Here is a 21,434-nt window from a genome sequence, read left to right as displayed (position 1 = left end):
GATTCTTGCTTTCCATAAAAAAATTTTCAAACAAATCTCCAAAGGCCAATAGTTCTCTCTGCTCTCAATACTTGGCCTTTTTTCCATAAAAAAATTAAGCACTGTATATTTTTATAATTAATGAGTTTGTGACAGCTGTGATTCTCAGACACTTTTTAAAAATACAAGTAAGGACAAAGGTGCAAATAGACACCATGTGTAACTATTAGAAAAACTAAAAAGGCAAAGCCTTACTCTACCTGATTAAACAACCATTCAGATGGATTCAGCCTTTTCAGGCTACAGATGGCTTTGCTCAACTGCTCTGCACATAATGGGGATGTTTCCATAGATGCTGTTAATACCACAAGTGCAGATGATGACAACCTGAGGCCACAAACAACAAACAGCAAGGGCATAGAGAGGAGGCCTTGCTGATTCAGTTTCATTCAGCAGGCATCTCTTCACTTTCTTCACTGGCTTCATCCTTTCCCTTGCAAAGAATCCTGGCTGTTGGTATCAATAAAATAATTTTCTTCCGCATTCTGTCTTCTAGTTTTTCTTCATTACAGCTTTCTTTATCTTCAGTAAAACTTTTCATCTCTTGATTGCTGGAGTACTCAAATATTTTTCCACTTTGGCCTTTCTTTAAAACAAGCTCATCACACATTCCTAGTGCTTGTACGGTGTTAGAATAATTCTTTCTGCTGCCATTCTTGCATTTTTCTGAGCAACTCTTTCAAACGGTAGTGGCCCCTTTAAAAATTTTTATTCTCTTTCTTCTAGTTCTTGGCAGTATTTTCTCATCCTTTCCTTTTCACTCTTTCTTATGGCTTGTTCTCTTCCTCTGGAAGATTCTGTAGGCCTTGGAGGATTGCAGCCGCAAGGCACAGGCTTTGCACTTGGACCTTTTACTGGCAGCTTGTGCCTTGGAGACACCTAAGGTCAATGTGTTTCTTTTAAATTTTCTTCATCTGCTTCCATGTCTGCCAAAATTTTCCCTCATTTGGACGATGCGTGTGAGGATGTGATAACATCAAATGGTTCGCAAACTGTTAGGAGTTTTGGACACCTGTGATCTGAGAGGTGTTTCTGATATTTCTCAAGGTCTTCAAAATCAGGAATCTGGCACCAGAACCTGTGTTTACCCTTCCATGTTTGAGTCTCTTTGGGACTTCTGGGTTTCCTTGTAGGAAGACTTTGATGAACTGGCCTACGTGGCAGAGGGAGGGAATTCTGTAAAAGTTCTTGGGCTCTCAGTTGCCTCCTAATGTTTCTATAGATTTCTTCTTTTAATCTGTCACCGGAATTTGACCCATAAGTAGACTGAGGTGTAGGTGTGGCTTTAAATCAGTTTGGTTTCTTTTTAGGCTTCAAAAAATCTCTCAACAGCTTTTCCCGGACTGCTTGCTTCTGTTCCTCCCTTGCAGTAAACTTAAATGGCTTTTGTGAGACCAAAAGAGCATCTTTGCTTTTCTCCTTCATATACTTCCTCTGTTCTTCATTTTGCTTGACTGTATCATGACAAAGGGGGAGAAAGACATATGCAAGAAGTGGACTAGCTTGGAATTTCTTCTGATACTCTGGATCATCTTGCTTTTTGAACAGATTGGGTGCCATTTCAATATCTGACTTGGATTTCATTCTCTCTTCTTTTTTCTTCTCTTCTCTAATCATCATTTGAAAGGGCTCGGGTACTGAAATCTTTGGCACCCATTCTTTCAGTTTCTTTCTTATTTTTTCAACTGCTGGGAAGTCAGAATCTTCATGCTGAATATAATCTTCAACAGAAAAGTCTGTCCACATGCTGTTGATAAGCTCCCTAGCATAGGCCATCATTTTGTTTTCTTCAGAGTACTCCTTTTCTAGGTTGGGCAGCTCATCTTCAGAGGAAGACCCACAGGAGAGAAAGACTGGCCTAAATCAGACTCTGAATGCGATGGCAGTAAAGATGCCAGGTGATGGAAGTTTTTTCTGATACAGACCTGGAAGAGATACTAGGAGCGTCTTCTCTGATGATCACTGGTTGAACTCCCTTTAAACTTAATTTATTCTGGTACATTTTCTCTAACTTAGCCATAGTTTTCATGTGTGCAGTCTTCAGCTCTTCTAGTTTCCTGAAATATGCTTTACTGGTGTGGGAGACATCAGTAAGTCCACAAAGTCCTCATAGCTTATAGATATATGTTCATCCGTCCCAGAAACGGTGTTAAAATCAGCCGACGCCAGCAACACCGCCTTCTTCTCTTCTTCCTCCACCTCCTTCAGGGCTACTGCTGCTGCCTCGTAGGCCTCTAACGAGTCCTCCTTTTCGAACAGGGTGACCCGGGCTGCGGTGCTGGGATTTCCCAGGCTTTGGAGACCCGAGGCCGCCGGCTTCGCTGCTTGGTGCGTGGTGTCCATCCCCGCACCACCGAGGCCCCGGGCGGGGACGCTGGTGCTCAGGATACATTTTTAAATGTCAATTTTCTTGAAGAGTTAGAGGAAAATAGTTTTTATGTTAAAGTAAACATGCATATATTTTGTGATGGAGAGTAAATTTCATATTTAGTTTTAATGTAAAACAGTGTTTGAAGGAAATCTGTTTGCCATGAGCAAGGTTTTGTACATGCTCAGACTTTTTTTTTTTCTTTAGCTTGAGAAGAACCAGGAAGAGAGTCACTGAAGAAAGTAAGCAAGGTAAGGACCTGATCAGGTCTGCATTTTAAAAAGAATTACATTTGAGATTTAGGACCCGTCTTTCAAAATCTCATTATACTCCCTGAAACAATTCTGAAAACATATTCTTTTGGTATTACTTATTTTCAAATAAGTCTACAGAATTTCAGGTAAAATCATAAAATAGATGGAGGAAAAGAGGGGTTTTTATGAATTGTTTTTGAACAGTTATGCTTACAAATACCTTCCCCATTGGATATTTACTATTCCTTCATTATAATCTAGAAAGCTGTTGTATAAGAAAAAGTATTGAGGAGAAAGCACACAAATTGTTCAAAAGGAATTATGGCATATTTCACGCAGGAAAAGATCACAATTCTGGAGGAAAGCGGGAGAGTTTTCCTAGCTAGTTGTGTAATCTTGGGCAGTCACCCTTCCTGCACTCCACACTTCATCTGTAAAATAAATAGTTAATTTAGACAGGAATGCAATCCCCAATGTCTCTTACAATTGTACATTTACATGGCTCTAAAATGCGATTAATAAATATACAACAATCCTTTGAGCAAGAACATTTTTCTCTTTGGTCTTTTCGTTTTAAGATGGTCATTATGTCCATCCGACAGAAGGGGCAGTAACTTCCCAGAGGCACCACTGTCCTCAGACAGTGTTCTAGAAAAGTCTTGTCACTGACACCCAAATCCAGGCTGACTGGTGCTAAAGCTGATGTTATCCCTTCATTTGCAAAGTCACTCTCATGTTTGCTTTTTAAGAAGGAAGAAGACGTACAAGTGTGTGTCTGCAGGTCCAGCAGATCGCTCACAAAACAGTATGACTTGCTGGGCAATAGAAGGAACTATCATTTACCAACTATGACCTTTGTATGTTTTCTTGTTATCCTGTGTATATCCATGTCATGTGCGATGTTGTGGAATTTGTGTGGGTTGGCAATGACTCACCTGTTGCGCAATAGCGATTTTAACTCACTTTTGGTTCCATAAACATTTTAAAGGTTTTATCTTTGCTAACTATCCTCATATTTTAGGAAGTGATAGAATCTATGGTTGTGAATCCATTTTTAAAAGTTTATAATAAATTTTGAGAAAAAATTAGTATAATTTTCAAGGCTCGAGTCTGGGGCTCTTTTAATATCTTGGTAAGAATTAAACAATTCATTTAATTTTTAATGATGTTGCATTTAATGTTTCAGCTACCATCTATATGTCATTTCCCATCAAATCTCTACTTCTGAATCTCAACTCATTTTCTCTGTGGTTGTCTGCACTTCCACTGTGCTGTGAGATGCTAGTGGCCCCAGCCTGTGTGGGAGACCGTGATGCCAATGAGGTCCTGCTCAGGCTGACCATGGAGGACACGAAGAGCTCTGCAGGTGTCAGTTTTTGTCTTTAAGATAAGAAAAGAAAAACCGTTACAAAGGAATCTTTTATGATCGCATAATCTTTTAGGAGCAGGAGTGGGAATAGAACCTAATTCTTCTCATTTCTGTTTACTGCCTTTCTAAATGACAGCTCTCTTATTGTATTAGGCAGAACCTTCTCAGACACCTCAGACACATCATTTTCTAGATTGAAATGTCTGTGAAAGCCCCATGAGGCAGGGAAGTTTACCTTGTACTTTATTGAAGGCTAAGACCTTGTGCATTGTCAGGATACCCAGGGATAAAGGTTTTTGTTTTGGTTTGGTTTCATTTGGTTTGGTTTGTGTTTTCCTGTTCCTTTCCCTCACCCATAATGGATTTTTACCTGTGACTTGAGAACAATGGAAGCTTAAGGCCTTTGCTTTAATAGTTGCAATAGGTAAAAGGATCTAGAAGTAGGTCATGCCTTTTCTGAAGAAGTAATTGCTCCCCTCCCACAGGCCTGCATCAAGACAGAGGCTCTGTTCTTCAGGACTGGTTTCAGTCTTTCTGTGAGTACCTGGTGAGGTCTGTAGAAAGGATGTGAACACTTTGTGGCTGCAGCTCCTGAGGTTTCTATACACATATGCTGCCCCATATTAGGCTTTTAGCAATTTATTAAATATTTTACTATTTTTTTTTCTTATGAGCTTTGTGGCACCCATTTTATTTTACTCCCATGCTCTTCTCCAACTAAGAAAGGAATAGCAAGCACCCTGTGTTTCTTTGTAGGTGTCTGTATTTCTTTAGGTTTCCAGGTTAGTTGATTTCCCTGTGAACCCACATTTTTAATAAGTTTAAGAATTTTATGATTTTGTAGTTTATCTGGATTATTTTGTTGTTTGAAGCAAAACTATTTCTAGCTTTCCATTTCCTAAGTGAAAGCCAGATTACTCTCATTATTCTTTATTGTCTCTAGGCTCTGTTGTGATATCCCCTTTTCATTTCCTTTCTTTTTTTTTTTTTTTTTTCCCCTCCTCAGGACACCTGCCTCTTTGGATAAAGATTTTTTTTTTTTTTTGACACTGCATGTCAGATATTACTTTTTTTGGATGCATTGCCCCTTTCTCCTCCCCACATCCCACTGGTCTCTGCAAATTTCCTATTTCTATACATTTCTTATAAGTGACATCATGCAATATTTGTCTTACGTCTTACATTTGCACCAACAATGCCTGAGGGTTCTGATTTCTCCAGATCCTTTCCAACACTCACTATTTTCCTTTTTTTCTTAATACTATACATCCTTGTGGGTGTGAAGTAGTATCTCATTGTAGTTTTGATTTGCATTTCCCTAATGGCTAATGGTGTTGAGCATCTTTACATATGCCTATTGGACCATCTGTTCATCTTCTTTGATGAAATGTCTCTTCAGGTCCTTTACAGAGTTTTTAATTGCGTTGTTTTTTTGTTGTCACACTGTAAAAGTTCTTTACATATTCTGGGTATTAATCCCTTATCTAATGTACAGTTTGCAACTCTTCTCTATAATTGTTTTAATCACATGTGTATAGCTATCAGTCTTATGATTCTCTCAAGTATTTTTATTATGGTTGCATTTCCCCTTTTGGCTGTATCTAAAACTCTTCTATTCTTACTGATTCTAAGTTCTTTATTTGATCTTTAATGATGTGATTTGTACTTTCAATGTGTTGCTTAGCTCAGAAATTTTCCTTGCCATAATTTTCTATGGTTTTAATCAGCTCCTGTTTATGTGAATTTGCATTTTTATTAAGGCTTATGGAGTATCATATGCCTTTGCTATAAGAGTTATGTTCTTCCAAACCAGCTACATTATTTTTGTGGGTTCCAACCTCCCCACCCCACCCCTACCCCATCATTTTTAGTCCTACATTTTGGTAGTATTTATTATTACCTTATTTAAGGTGCTGTCTCTTACAAGTTATTTTATTTTTTAATATATATTCTTTCCTTTTGGAAAGCCTATAAAAAACAATTTGGAATGTACACATACAAATTTATTATCTCTCAACTCTTCTTTCATATGTGCCATCACTTTATCTCCCATTGTGCTGGCTTCAGGAAAGTGTTCCACTTAGTTTGCTTTCTCTTTGTCTATGATCAGTCTCTTATCCAGCCAATCTTAAAATATAATTTAATTTAATTTAAAATCTTAACAGCTTTTTCTCAGTAGAGCAATTGTAGGTTTACAGAAAAATCATGCAGAAAGTACAGAGTTCTGGTATACCCTCACACACTCAGTTTTCCCTGTTATTAATATTTTGCATTAGTATGATACTTTTGCCATAATTTATGAAACAATATTTTTATAATCTTATAAATAATTATAGGGTTCACTCTATGGGTTGTACAGTTCTACAGGATTTTCAATAGCTTTTTACATTGCTAAGCTTTTAATATTTTATTATTATTTTCTGTACTAAAACATGCCCTTGTTATATAATAGATGAGATTCACCCACTGATCTCCCCTAGGGTATTAAATATATTTATTTCAGAATTCTCTTTATTACGTCTGTTTGTTCATTGAGGGGTTCCCCCATTTGCTAAGTCTGTTTTCTCTCATGATGTTGGTTTTTATCAGATGTTTTGTGATTTTTTGGTTGTGTACTTATCTTCGGGAGGAAAATTTTTCTTTGTTTTTTGAGTTATGACTGCCTCTTTGCTGGTGCCCTTGAAGCCACATTTACTATATTATTATGGTGGGCTGTTGCAGCAACCTCTGATTAAAACTTTGGCTCCCCATTTGCTTCCTTCTCAAAGAGTCACCATTTTAAAAATTTATTTAAATTTATTTTTGTAGGTTTTATATTTGCTCTTAACTTTAATATTTATGTTTTTCTTTTTGTTCTTTTCCCTTGCTTCCTTGATTTTTTTTTTTTTTTTTTGGTCTTTTTAAAATGTAGATCACTATTTATTGAACAGTTTGTTTTTATCCTACCAAATTCTTTGGCATGCAGACACACACAGCACATTCATACACACAGAGACACTTACAAACATATATACACAAAGAGAGAAAGAGAGAACATATATTTATTTCTTTTCTTATTTCTTTTTTCTAAATATTTCTCAACCTGTGCTCATAGAATCTAGACAACTGGGAATTATTTTTAAAATTAGATTTTTCTGTTAAAATGTCAATTTTTAACATTTGCATTCAAGTTTTGTGACTAGCTTAAAAACAATACCATAGACGTATAGCTTATGCTTATTCAGTTAGGGTATTCACAGTCATATAGTTTATGCAATAATTTTTGCATTCTTGGGTTCTTAATTTTGTTCAGTTTTTAAGTTTGCTGGTCATCAAATTTAAGTACTCCTAAATGAAGAATGATGACTACTTTAAGTCTCTGTATAACTGAAAGTGCCTTTATGTTGTCTTTATACATGAAAGACAATTTGGATGAGAAAAAATTTCTCTTTTTCCTTTCAAAATTGCATATATTTTTCTATTGCTTCTGACATTTGGAGTTGCTGAGAAACCTACAGCTAGCTTAATTTTATCTGTTTGTTTTGTAGATGAGTTCTTTTTTCTTCCCTGCCTGGATACTTATAGATTCTTTTCGTACCTTTATTTCTGGCTTCTTTTTTTTTTTCTTTTTTTTTTTTTGCTGTAGGAAAGTTTCAGTTTTTAATGTTCAATTAATGCTTCCCTTGCTTTTCCTCTGTATTCTTCACAATTATATTGAGTCTTCATTTTCTGTCATTAGTATTCATAAATAATTTCTTAATTGTTATCATATCCTTGCTTTTTTCTGTTAAACTCTTGGAAAATTTATCAAAAATTGTTTCCCTAATTATCAACTCAGATGTCTAAAATGCCAGTTAAACTCTTTGTTGGAAACCAAAGAGATTAAAGAATAGAATCAGAATTCCCAAACTCCAAAACACTGAAAGATCATACTCTTGCACAAATTTCCAATAGTCTGCATAAATGACGGAGGGGTGGAATATAGTGATCACTGAGAGATTGGTACACTGAATAAGAAGATGCAAAAAAAAAAATAAAATCCTGAAATTTAAATTGTGGCAGAAATACGTGTGGCTTCATTTGAATACCAATTCAGAAAGTTGCTGTGTCAGTTTTTAAATAAGTAAAATAAAATAATTTATAGAAGGGTGAAAAGCATATTGAATCATAAAATAATTTTATAACTGTGGCATTTGCAAGTCAAATCCATCTTGGAATATACTGTTAAATATTATTCTCTACAAGATGGAGATGAGGTTGCAAATTTCAAAGATGTTCACAAGAGAAGACTAGGATATATAACAAAAATGAAGGGAGGGAGGGAGGAAGGAAAAAAAGAAAGGAGAAAGGAAGGGAAGAAGTGTATGATTAGGGGGACTTGATACAATGAAAGAAATTATTTTGCAAAACTGTTAACACACTAGAGTTCTGGGAAGTATTGAAAATTTAGGCAATTTAGTTATAAGTCTGCATAGGGGTAGGGAGGAGGGTATACATCATCATATGGACTTCTAATTCAAAATTATTGAGTTCAGTTATTCTCAATATGATCGGGCTCATGCAGGTTGGGAATTTGAATGCTATAATTTGAGGGTTATAATTTCTCTCCACCTGTGATACAATTGAGGGCAAAGTTTAAGAAGAGTACCAGATAAGGCCCTAAATGTGGACTGAAATAATATTATGCATGCCCTTGAATTCAAATGAAGAAGTTTTACCTAATTGTGCATGCACTGAAATGCACGGAGGCTTTTGAGCAGTGATGATTCAAACACAGCTGCATACTGGGAAAATTAAACTGACTGTTTTGATTTTGAGTACAGGAGGTAGGGAAACTAGACAGAAACATATTTCAATAATCCAAACAGGCATTTTAACTAATTTGATTGGAGTGGGAAATTTTGTAATAATTCAGGAGATGCTGTAATGTTAATTTAACTGAAAGTCAGAATATAAAAAATCAATAGTAAGCAGAAATTGTATATTAGCAATATGTAGTTATGATTGCCAGATTTACTTTTGTGTACTTAGAGATAAATGTGACAGGAAAAATGATAGGTGGCAACAGTTGCATTTTTGCACTGTCTTTATAATTTTCACATGAAGGTTCTTGATTCCTGAGTTAAAGATATTTATTTTCCCTAAAATTCGCTTCCCTTGTTATCAGAAAGCAAGCTCTGTTCTTCTAACCTCTTGGTTTAGCACAACTCAGAATCACTCTGCAGACAAAATTGGACATTTGTTACTTCCCTATTCAATTTTTCAAACAGCGTTACGCGCTCTTAAGGTGGAAATCTCAATGAATGAAATGGATTTGGATTTGTGAGCCCCAGATACTGTTTGGTTTAAAGAGGGTTTGGGGGCAGTGTTAGAAATGTGGGAATAGCACCCAGATGTGTCCACCCTAATTTCTCATATTATGACAAAGCCAAATATAAAATGCCTGGTAACATAGTGATGTTACTGTCAGTCTACCACATTCTGTACTAAGTAGATATTTCCATAGGACTACATTTATGACTCTGCTCACATACACACAGGCACACGCACATACACGCACGCACCCACACACACATTTCTTCACATTCACAGACCTGTCAGATCTGGATGATGTTAGTAATTTATGGATTTACCTTTTTCATGTAGAATATTCCCATGTTCACAATCTCTAATTCAATGAGCACAATAGAGGCAAAGCAATTTTCAGTTATGTGATGTCATATGAAAATTAATAAGGAAAGTGAAAAGTAAAATATAAACTTATTTTTTTATTGCCATGCAATTAATATACCTTTACCTTTTTTTTTTTTATAACTTCATAGGAACCACACAATCTTCCTTATTTATTTCTCAGCAAAAGTTGTATGCTAACTTCACTGCAGTTTAAAGGTCAAGTTGCTATTTTGAAATTCCCAATAAAGAAGTACCCGACTTAGTGATCCTGTGCTAATAATAAAAAATGACACCAGAACAACTGCTAATCCCCACACTCAATACTGTGCTTCACTGACAGAGAAAGGACAACAATAATTCCTCTACAAGCAACTGAACATTTGATAACAAGTCAAAAGTGCTTGTCTGGTTTCTTGGTATCCCCATAGTCATGCAGAAATATAACTGAGAAAACATCATAGACACCACATTGAGGAGAAAACATTGCTTTATAAAAGCATTTGAAAAACAACATAATGTGGAAAGAAGCAATTTATGTTGAGCAAAATTCTACTCAAAAGTAGTTCATTTGCCTTCCTTTAAATATTTTTAGAAGAGACTTACATAAAGCAGCTGTTATAATTCAGTTCTTTTAAATCATTATTATATAATTCTGTTATACTTTGTCTCAAATAATTTCTATGGAACAGAGCTATATTGGATAAATATTTTAGCTATGATCACAGGTGATTCTGGTATTTCACAAAAACAGAGATGTCATGTCAATGGAACTTGATAACATTTATCACAAAAATGTAAAATGTGTAGTCTATTAAGGAGAATTCCTGGAATTTCTCCAATGAAACAAAGATGTTTATAACCCAAAATTTTAAAAATTGACTTTGATATTTTCTATCTTCTTACCCACCTTTTCTTATACGTATATATAATATATATGTATCTATATACACACATATGCACACATGATTTGTATCTATATGTAAAAATCAATTTTGTATGAGGATTGGTTTCAAAACCCACAGTTGCCATGTTATTACTATTACATGATATATTACATATCTATTATTACAGAGAACACTGTGACAAGCAGAAGCATCCAACTTTACTTAAGAACATACCCTTGAAGGAATTTTAGTCTAAAGCCAGTTTGAACAATTGCAAATTTCAGCCTGAGTTTAAAGAGCTTAATTGAGCGTGACAATTGAGTATTTGTTCCACTTCTGGAGCAACAACTTCTTTGCAGTAACTACAATTTGAGTAACTGAAATTAGCATCATCATAATAAAATGCGTTTCTTTTATTCAAACTCTGCTTTTCTTTTTTAATTATACTGATGTCCTACCTCTCTACCTGGGTGTGATAATGGCCCACATGATTAGATTAACAGCATTCTGAGGGAAGAAATCAGAGTGATTTTCTTTTAAAAAGAAGCAAGAAAAGTTTGGGAAAGTTGTTCTCAATTTTTAATACAGATGATTCACTTTAAAAACATACTTCTCCAACATTGTTTAGAGCTTCAATAATATATTAGGATGTCACACATTGTTAGTTACTTCAAGTTTATCAGATGTCCTTTGGAAGACATCACATCCAGCCTCTGCCATCACATCATAACCTCAAGGAAAATGATGACTCCCCAAGGCTCATAAAATCAAGCTAATGTATAAGAAGCATAAAAGAAGTTATCAGTGAAAAGATACTGAGATAGTTGTATCTCTATTAATAAACATCTCTGACTAGAAATGCTGAAAGTACATTAGGAAGCAGTTATACTTCTGCACAAAGGTTATCACTTGTCAGTAAGAGTAACCACAGTCATTACAGGCAACCAAAACACTCTCCGCAGAAAATGGCCCCAGAATAGTCTGACAGTGGACCTACTTCATCAGATTTTGGCTTCTGCACATTGTTATGATCCCATCATCCATAGTCTGGATTCGGGAGTAGCACAGACATAGCTGATGTCCCAAAGAGCTCAGAGATTCCACTCATGTAATGGTACATCAGGAAAATACAGTCCTTCAAGGATAATGTGCCACTTCTTCCTCAATCACAAGAAGATGACCCCAGCATAAGAGAGAGACGTATTTTCATATTATTTCAATTAGCATTGTATTATTTTAGTTGATAATATAACATGTTGAAAATGTTGTGTTAAATTGATCTTCAAGCCCAACATACTCACCAGTGCTTGCCCTGGGTGCTCACTGAGAGTCATTTCACTGGAAATTGTCCCAGTGACTCCATTCCAGTTGTGATGAGAGTTATTTCCTAGTACCCCTAGGAGACCTATAAGTTAATTATATTAATTAGTTTGTACTTTCAGCTTTGACATTTTACCAGTAGGTAGGTAGTTAACTGACGGGACAAGGTATTTCTTTGTGTGGGTTGGGGGGAAGATATGCTGAGGAAAAATTTAATCTTTTAACAATTTGTTGAGGAAAAAAATTGTTAGTGATGTGGGAGCGGGAGAGGGGATGGGGTGCTATTAGAGTACACACACTGAAAGTGAAACAAAGAATAAAGTGATGTGTAAATTAAGAAATTCTCAATAGAGTCAGAACACCGAAGCGATTTCAGAAATCATAGATAGTTATCTGGACATTCATTGTGTTCCTACATCCATGCTGATGCCTACAGATCTCTCAGAATTACTAAAAGTGTCCAATGTTCTTTTTGTTAAGTAATGTTTGGCTATTTCCATTCTGGTGTTAAATTGCTCATCATCAGTAATCCTATATTTGTCAATTCGTGAAGGACCTTCTGCTATCAAATAATGATCTCATCTATAGAGAAGCTTAAACTTAAACAACCTTCTTATATTCTATATAGATCAGTAAAAGGGTGATGCATTAGACTGTGTCTGGAATGGTGAGAGAAACATTCTGACAGGAGATGACCTTTGATCTGAATCTTAGATGAGCTGACATTTTCCAGATGGACAGAAGAGGTAAATAAGGAAGGAAGAAAAAGTGAGACCTTATCCAGGTTGTGGATAAAAGCATGCAGTGGTATTAGAGGCAAGGGTTGCAATTCAAGTTTTCCTACCCAATTCAAGCTTTCCAATATACCAGATATATTATCATGGCAAGTAACCTTTCCTTGTTTGACCTTAATTTTCTTACATATTAAACAAGGACTTTAATAGGACAGATCTCATCACGTTTTAGAAAGACATAAATGGCATAATGCATGGAGTCATAAAGCGTGTATTATTGGACAGATAGTAAGCCTCAGTAAGTGTTAGCTATTTTTTATCACTATCATAATGCTTTTGAGTGGTCATTCAATTCACTAAGGATTTCTTTCTATTAATTTTCCAATGAAATCACAACAATAAGAATAAAAGACTTTAAAATAATAGAACTCTCAATGGGCATAATAAATTTTTGCACATTTCTAAAATACATTTGTTTTTAGTAGTCATTACATACATTAATCAATAACCTCAGCTAATTAAATATTTCCAGTTTTTAGTCTATATAAATTTAACTGGATATTGATTCCTGGTCATTGTCAGGGCTTTTAGACAAGTTAAATGTCCTCAGTTCAGAAATGTTTGTTTGTGTTTTGTTAGTAGCTAGTTCTTACTATTCCAAGGTAGACTTTTATACTGATTGTGTTGTACAGCATCACCAAACAAAATCTATTCCTTAAAATTGAAGCTACACCCACATATTAAAACATAATAGCAATGTCTGAATCTGCTTTCAGAAATTTTTCTATTTTAGTTTCCTAAGCTGCTCAAGGCAAATACCATGAAATGGGTCAGGTTAAACAATGGGTATTTATTAGCTTGAGGTTTTGAGGCCAAGAAAATGTCCAAGTCAAGACATCATGAAGTGATACTTTCTCCCCACAGCTGTGGCATTCTGAGGCTGGCTGCTGACTATCCTTGGTCCTTAGCTTGTCACATGTGCTTGGCAAGGCACATGACAGCATCTCCCTGTCTCTTCCTTCCATTCTGGTTTCCGGTTCAGTTTCTCGCTTCCTGTGGCTTTCTCTCTCTCCCTCTGTCTGAATTTTGTTCTCTTATAAAGGACTCTAGCAATAGGATTAAGACCCACCCTGATTGAGGTGGGTCACACCTTAAATGAACAGCCTCATCAAAAGTTCCTGTTTACAGTGAGTTCACTCCCACAGCAATGGTTCAAATTTAAGAACATGTTTTTCTGGGTATGTACAGCTTCAAACCACTGCATACCCCATTCTCAGTTAATGATCTAGATCTTGTGTTTATTTATACTTGATCTGCAGGTCTGGATGCTTCACCTTATTGGGCTGAACTTTTATTCTTGCTCCACTGATAGAGGGTATAGAAAAAGAGCTTGAAGAACTGGACTTACTTGTTTTCTCTGACCTGGACTCAGGGATGATTCAAGTAGTGTCGACAAATAGCTATTGGAAACCTAATACGTGTGATGAGCTGCTTAACAATGCAACCTTAGCATATTTTTTTCTGTCCATACCTCTTTCCAGAACTGATTAATTTTCTTTTTCTGTAAGAGAATTCAAAGTTTCTCAACATTAAGGTATACATGAAAATTTTATCATATTTTTTTGAGGTCAACACAGGCAATTTTGACTCTCATCTTCTTCAAATGATGTTCTGCCATCTATTCAGTTGTATTTGAAGTGTTTTAAGTAGATTGCTAGCTCTTAAAAAGACTTTTTTTTATTAGAGAAGTTGTGGGTTTACAGAACAATCATGCGTAAAATACAGGATTCCGATACACCACCCCACCACCAACACTTACATTGGTTGGAAAATTTGTTATAATTGATGATAGCACTTTTTTGTAATTCTACTGTTTTTTTTAGCAATAATTACATTTGTCACAATTGATAAAAGATTATTAAACTAGTAGTATTAACTGTTGTACAAAGTTTGCATAGGGGTATTTTTCCTCATACTCCCAACGTATTATTTATTTTTTATGCATATCTTTATTTTATTACTCATCTCCCCATACACTGGATAAAGGGGTGTCAATTACAAGGTTTTTACAATCACATGGTCACAAGGTAAAAGCTGTATAGTCATATGATCATTATAAAAAAATCAAGGCTACTGTATTACTGTTTAACAATTGCGGTATTTCCTTCTGGCTATTCTAATACACTAGAAACTAAAAAGAAATGCCTATGTAATAAGTCAGTAGTCATCATCATTTTTTAAATCCTAACTTCTCTGTTACAACTGCTCCCTTTCATTTGATCATTCTCTCAGTCTTCAGGGATATCTGGGCAATGACTATTCTAAATTGTTCATGCTGAAAAGGGGTGTTGACATTATGGGGTAGAGGAATGAAACTGGATGATATTCTTGGAGAGACTGGTACCTCTGGGTTTCAGGGCTTATCTGAAGGCTTTAAGTTTCCAAAAAAATAAACTTGATAAGTAAAAATTTATGGAGTCTTAGATAGAGTCCAGGTATTCTTACAGTTTTCAGAAATACTGTTGGCTGGGGCTTAAAATACTGTGGCAAATTGCAATATCTGGCTGAAGCTTGCGTAAGAGTAACTGTCAGAATGACTTCTTGACTCTATTTGAAATTTCTTAGCCACTGAAACTTTATTTTGTTTCATTTCTTTCTTGCCTTTTGGTCAAGAAGGCATTCTCAGTCCCACAATTGTAGGGCCAGGCTCATCCCTGGAAGTCATGTCCCACTGTGTTGTTTTGAATCTGTTATATACCCCAGAAAAGACTATGTTCTTTTAATCCACTCTTGTGGGAGCACCCTATTGTGAGTGGACATTTTGGTTAGGTTATTTCAGTTGAGATGTGACCCAGCCCATTCAAACTGGGTCCTAATCTTTCACTGGAGTCCTTTATGACAGAATAAAAGGCAGAGATATTTTGGAGAGAGTTTAGAGAGAAAATGCCCCAGAAGAAGCAAGAAGGACCCACAGAAACTGAGAAAGCAATTTTGAAACCAGGGCCCAGGAGAGAAGGACCAGCAGATGCCACATGTGCCTTCTCATGTGACAGAGGAGCCCTGGATGTCACTGGTCTTTCCTCACACACAAAAAAATCTTACTCTTGACATTTTCATGGCCTCAGAACTGTAACTTTGTAAACTAGTAAAACCCCATTGAAAAACCCATCCATTTCTGGTATATTGAATTTCAGCAGCTTTAGCAAACCAAAACACCCCCATAGTGGGAAAAGTAATGAGTTTATTTGCAGAGTTGGCTTGGAGAGAGAGGCTACATCTGAGCAACAAAAGAGGTTCTCTGGGGGTGACTCTTAAGCATAATTGTAAGTAGGCCTGCTAGCTTTTTTATGATAGGAATCATTTCATTCATTTATTGTAAATCTCCATACTACCTATTCCTGTGCTAAAACATGGTATTTGATGAGTAAACACTTATTGAATTGACTAATAATATATTATTAATGGCTCTTACTTAGAAAAAAAGTAGGTAATGAGAAAATACAAAGAATTGGATTGTCAAACTAGACTCACAAGAATCAGAGAGTTTATGCAGTATCACACTTTACTAGTTTCAAGGACACAACTAACCATGAGGCAGAGGTGAAGCAAGAAGTCTTAAATGGTTAATGCAGCTCTCTAGATACTTCTTTGCTCCATTGGCTGCACCTTACTCAGATTTACCAAATAAATCTCTAAGAATTGTATGGGCCATCACTTATGAAAGTAGAAGCCATTTTAGACATGAAACATTGTGGTCATTTCCTATGGCACTGGGAACAATTTACTACAAACTTAGTGCCCTACAAGAGTGTGCATTTATTATTTTGCAGTCTGTAGATTAGACCAACTAGAGTCCCTCTGGGCTAAAATCAAGGTATCAGCAGTATGACTACATTCTTTTCAAGAGGCTCGAAGGGAAAATCTGTTTCCTCCCTTTTCCTGCTCCTAGAGGCCACCTGCATTCATTGGCTTATGGACTCATTCCTCCAGCTTCAGAGACAGCAGCAGTGAGTTGAATCCTTCACATTTTGCATCACTCTGAACCCTTCTGCCTCCCTCTTCCACATGATAAAAGTATATAGAGAAAAAAAGATGTAAAAAATTTCATTAACTTTATATATATACTATTTATCAATCACTAATTGCATAAAAATAGAAAAATGAATTTTTGTATTTATATACATATAACTTCTCCATATTTGAGAATAAATCAACAGCCTCCCTTTCTAGATACAAATACACACACACACACACACACACACATATAAAACAGAGAGAAAAAAGTCTTTAAGAGTCTTTTGGGCACATGCTTGTGAACACAATGGTGAAGAACATTATATGCAAAATATGCCCAGGGCTCTAAGAGCCAGAACTAATTAATGCCTCTGAGCTCTACCTTTGTAGAAAATTATGGAGCAGATGCTATCTGATGTCATATACCTTAAGTGAGTCTCTTCCCAGGTAGTATACCTGTGGGTGAGCATCACCATTTATTTTGTTTCAGGACCCTTTAGTCTACATTTGTAATGACAACTGATTAGAAACAATTTCTTATTTCTTATTAAGGTATAACAAATTATTATTCACTTAAGAAAAGTGTCTTTGATGCTCCTATTATAAAATCTGCGTATAACAATTCATATCCAAATATTTACCTTGCTTCTTCCCTTACTTAATCTACAACTGTACCAATGTCACTTTCTACAGAGAAATGTCCCTACCTGAAATAGCGGTCCATCATTATCATTTCCTTTACGTAACCTTATTTATTTATTTTTCTTGTAACAGTTCTCCATGTCAGGACCTGACACTATAACATTTATTTATTCACTTGTTATATCCTTTCTCTTCAAATATGATGTAAACTCCATAAAGTTGAAAACTATAAAAGTGCTTGGAAAATTGCAGTGTTTGATAAATATTTCCTAAATAAATGAATGGATAATCATAAGGAGTATGTACAGCTGCATTCAAGCTGTAGGTTTCTTCTTTTAACAGTTTCTACAGGGAAAGTTTTAGAAGACCAGTTTCAAAAAATTTCTTTGAAGATTCAATTGGTATTTTACATAACATATTTTGCAAAGACAATATTTATTAGTCTAGCAGGCTGAATAGTGGCCCTCCCAAGATGTCCACATCCTAATCCTCCCAAACTGTGAATATGTTGCCTACATGGCAAAAGGGATTTTTCAGATGTGATTAATTTAAGCGTCTTGAGATGGGGAGCTTATTCTGGGTTATTTGAGTGCACCTGGTGTAATCACCAGAGTCCTTGTAAGGAGAGGCAGGAAAGTCAAAGACAGAAAAAGTGTTATGAGGGCAGAAGCAGGCAGGGATAGGGGAGAGAGAGAGAGAGAGAGAGAGAGAGAGAGAGAGAGAGAGAGAGAGAGAGAGAGAGAGAGAGAGAGAGAGAGAGAGGAGAAGGAGAGAGAGGGAGAGGGAGGGAGAGAGAAGGAGTGAGAGAAAGAGAGAGAGGGAGAAGGGTGTAGGGGGGATTGGAAGATGTTATGCTGCTGAATTTGAAGATGGAGTAAGGGACCATCAGCCAAGGAATGTGGACAGCCTCTAGCAGCTGGTAAAGGCAAGGAAACGGACTCTCCTGCAGAGCCTGCAGAAGGAAATCAGTCCTGCTAACACGTTGACTTTAGCCCAGTGAGACTGATTTTGGACATCAGAAAGAAGCTGAAATTGTGTGCGATGATGACTGAATTCATAACGATCACTTCTGAATATCCCCATTCTGTTCTTCAAGATTTGGGGAGTAATAGTAATGATTATCATGTGCTTACTGTGACAGGCTTTTACAGATATTACTGCCCATGCAGTAGAGGCCATTATAAATTTAAACTAAGGAAACTGAGGCAGAGAAAAGTTAATTAACTGCACAAATTCACATAGCTCATAACTGCTAATAGGAGGATTTGAACTCCTATATAATGACAGATCTTATATTCTTAACCACTATAATGCATGGGCTCCCATAATCAGATATGGAATTAATGAATAACTAAGTAGCTGTACCAGGGGTCCTATAACTATGGTGGGAGTCAGAGTTACATACTTTGGCCACATACCCACCAGGAGTCTCCAAGGCCCTTCTGACCCAATACCCTTATTTTCTTTCTCACTTACAGTGGAACATAATGATGCCAGTAGGTACCTGGGGATATTGGCGAGGTCCAGAACTAAGGAAAACACAAAATAAAAAGCACCTGCCCAAATGGTAAAGGTTGAAAACTTAATTTACACTCCATATGAACTTATGATTTTCACATTATGACATTGATGTGTTGCTTAAATCTATGCAGCCAAATCACAGCAGAAAATTCACCTAGGGAGAACTATGTGCCAAAATATCTTTGCAAACTATGACTTCTTGGAAGCAACTATTTTGTATCTGAATAGAGCCAAACTAGCCTTTCACTCTTCCAGATTATTTCAGTTGAATATCTAGTAATAATTTGGAGAATTTGGAGAAAACCTCTGAAAATTGAGATCCATTCTATGTTGAATTTACAGCTGAAGGTTTTATAGTTTGCCAGGTTGGGTTTTTTTTTTTAGATTAAAGATCACAGTTTCTGGTATTAAAAAATATGAGCATGTGGGCTACAAAACCTTAGTATCTCTTATGGGAACTCTGTATTTTATGCATGATTTTTCTGTAAACCCACAACTTCTCTAATAAAAAAATTAATCTCTCTTTATATCATATCATCATGGCATAAAATATTTAATATTTTAATGGTCAAATCATCAGATACTGAAATTCAAATTAATACATACTAAATGACTTTTGAAATCCAAAGCTCTTTGGTTATAAAGCTGAAATGTACATATTTTCTGAGGAAATAGTGCCATTAGGGAGTATTTTTCTAATTAACAATCTAGCAGTTGCTATTTTATTTCTCTTTGTTGAAATTACTGGACATGAAACTGCAATAACAGTAAACCTAGATCAGTACACTCAAGCAAGACCAGGTTAGCAACAAACTTAGAAAGGAATTGTGTTTTTACTATTGACTTTATAACAAGTCTCCTAAGTTCTTAGCTGAAGAAAGCACAAATTTTGCAATAGCTGAGGATACATTTGTGTTATTTCTTTAAAAAAAGTGCAATGAAATAAAAGTGTACTCACTATAGAATTCTTTAGTTTTATTTTAATGGAAATGTGCCAGCTTTTTAAAAAAATACTGATTCATTGTGCCATGATTTTGAGTAGAAAGGATTTAATTGATGCAAAATTTTTCTAAGCATTTAAAAATATAAATTATAAATAAAATAATAAAAGTAATTTCAGAAATGTTTATGTAGTCACAATATTTTATATTATAAAATGAAAGAAAATTAAAACTTGGCTTTGTATAAATTTATTTTTGTGACTTGGGCCCAGTAGGAAATGTCTTAAGGGGACCCAGCATTGATGCCAATGATAAGTCAAGTGGGATTATTTAAACTGTATCAAGTATTCCATAACATTATAGAATTCATAAAAAATCATTTAGAATAAGAATAAGCATGTACATTAGAGATCACTTGCACAGCTAGAAACCTGGTCAAAACTCTAGTCAGTTTAGGAACTAAATACACATTAAAACAACATCAAATAAAAAGTAACTTCTAGAATGTATGGGAAAGTAATTATGGTCCCTAATAATTTAAAGGCTGTATACAATCTTTTACATTTCAGAGTAAAAGTGACTCTTGATTATATAATTCACTGAAATTAGAATCAGACTTATGGTTAGACCAAGTGTCAGTAAGTAAAAGTGGATGACTTTCTCTTCAGTAGCTCTATATTGCTCTTTCTCTCTCTCCACCTTGATCTTCACCCCTCGGTTACTCAGTGCACAATGACAAAATTCACCAGTATGCATTGGTATAGCCAAAGGTTAGTCCATGGTCAATGTCCATTCAGAGTTGTAAGTTCCCATGACATACTGCTTGTTAAATATTTTTGAACACCACTACTTTTCAGTGTTCCACAAGCTTTCTCTGATACCCATTTACAAAAGCTGTTCACAGAAAATGTCACCCTGACATCTAAATGAATGGTAAAGTTTAATCTGTTATGTCTTCTATGATGTTCATATTTTAACACAGGCCATGCTTGGCTAAAGTAGTGAAATTTCAGGAAGCCTCTATTTCCCTGCTACATGTTTCCAAAAAGAGAATTCCACTCAACCATGGCTAGCTCCCAGTTTCTCTCCATGGTCCCCATTCACTCCCCGTGGGCAGAGAGGTATGACTTATCTAATTGGTGGATTTAGGGCAAAGAATCGGGCATGCTCACTGTAGCGGGTTGAAGAGAGTTCTCCCAAAATTCATGTTCACCCACAATCTCAGAATATGACCTTATTTGGAAATAGGGTCTTTACACGTGTAATCAACATAAAATGCGGTCACACTGGGTTAGGCTGGGCTCTAAATCCAATGACCAGGTCTTTGTAAGAGAAAGGAGAAGAAGACACACAGGGAGAATGCTGTGTGAAGACAGAGGCAGAAGTACAGCTACAAAGAAACAGAGGTTTGCCTGCAACCACCGGAAGTTAGGGAGAGGCAAAGGAGTATTTCCTAGAAACTTCAGAGGAATCATGGCCCTGTCAACACCTTGATTTTGGACTTCAAGAGAAAGAATAACATTCTGTTGTTCTAAGCCACCCAGTTTGTGTTAATTGTTACAGCAGCCCTGGGAAATAAATACATTCACCTCCACTTCTCATCTTCCCCCTTTTATTGAACTAGTCTATTTGGGTTACCAGGTATTGGCTCCCATACCTAGAAATTTGCCTGGAGTATGGGATGGGGTCTGTATTT

At 35.9% G+C, this 21,434-nt stretch overlaps 1 pseudogene; it reads right to left on the bottom strand.

Moving 5' to 3' along the window:
* Nucleotides 1-279: 279 nt before the first annotated feature.
* Nucleotides 280-2,382, bottom strand: LOC119530624 (annotated as a pseudogene).
* Nucleotides 2,383-21,434: the final 19,052 nt, after the last annotated feature.

Source organism: Choloepus didactylus, chromosome 3 (assembly GCF_015220235.1).
Source record: "Choloepus didactylus isolate mChoDid1 chromosome 3, mChoDid1.pri, whole genome shotgun sequence".
Lineage (NCBI taxonomy): Eukaryota > Metazoa > Chordata > Mammalia > Pilosa > Megalonychidae > Choloepus > Choloepus didactylus.
This window is presented reverse-complemented; position numbering and strand designations above follow the sequence as displayed.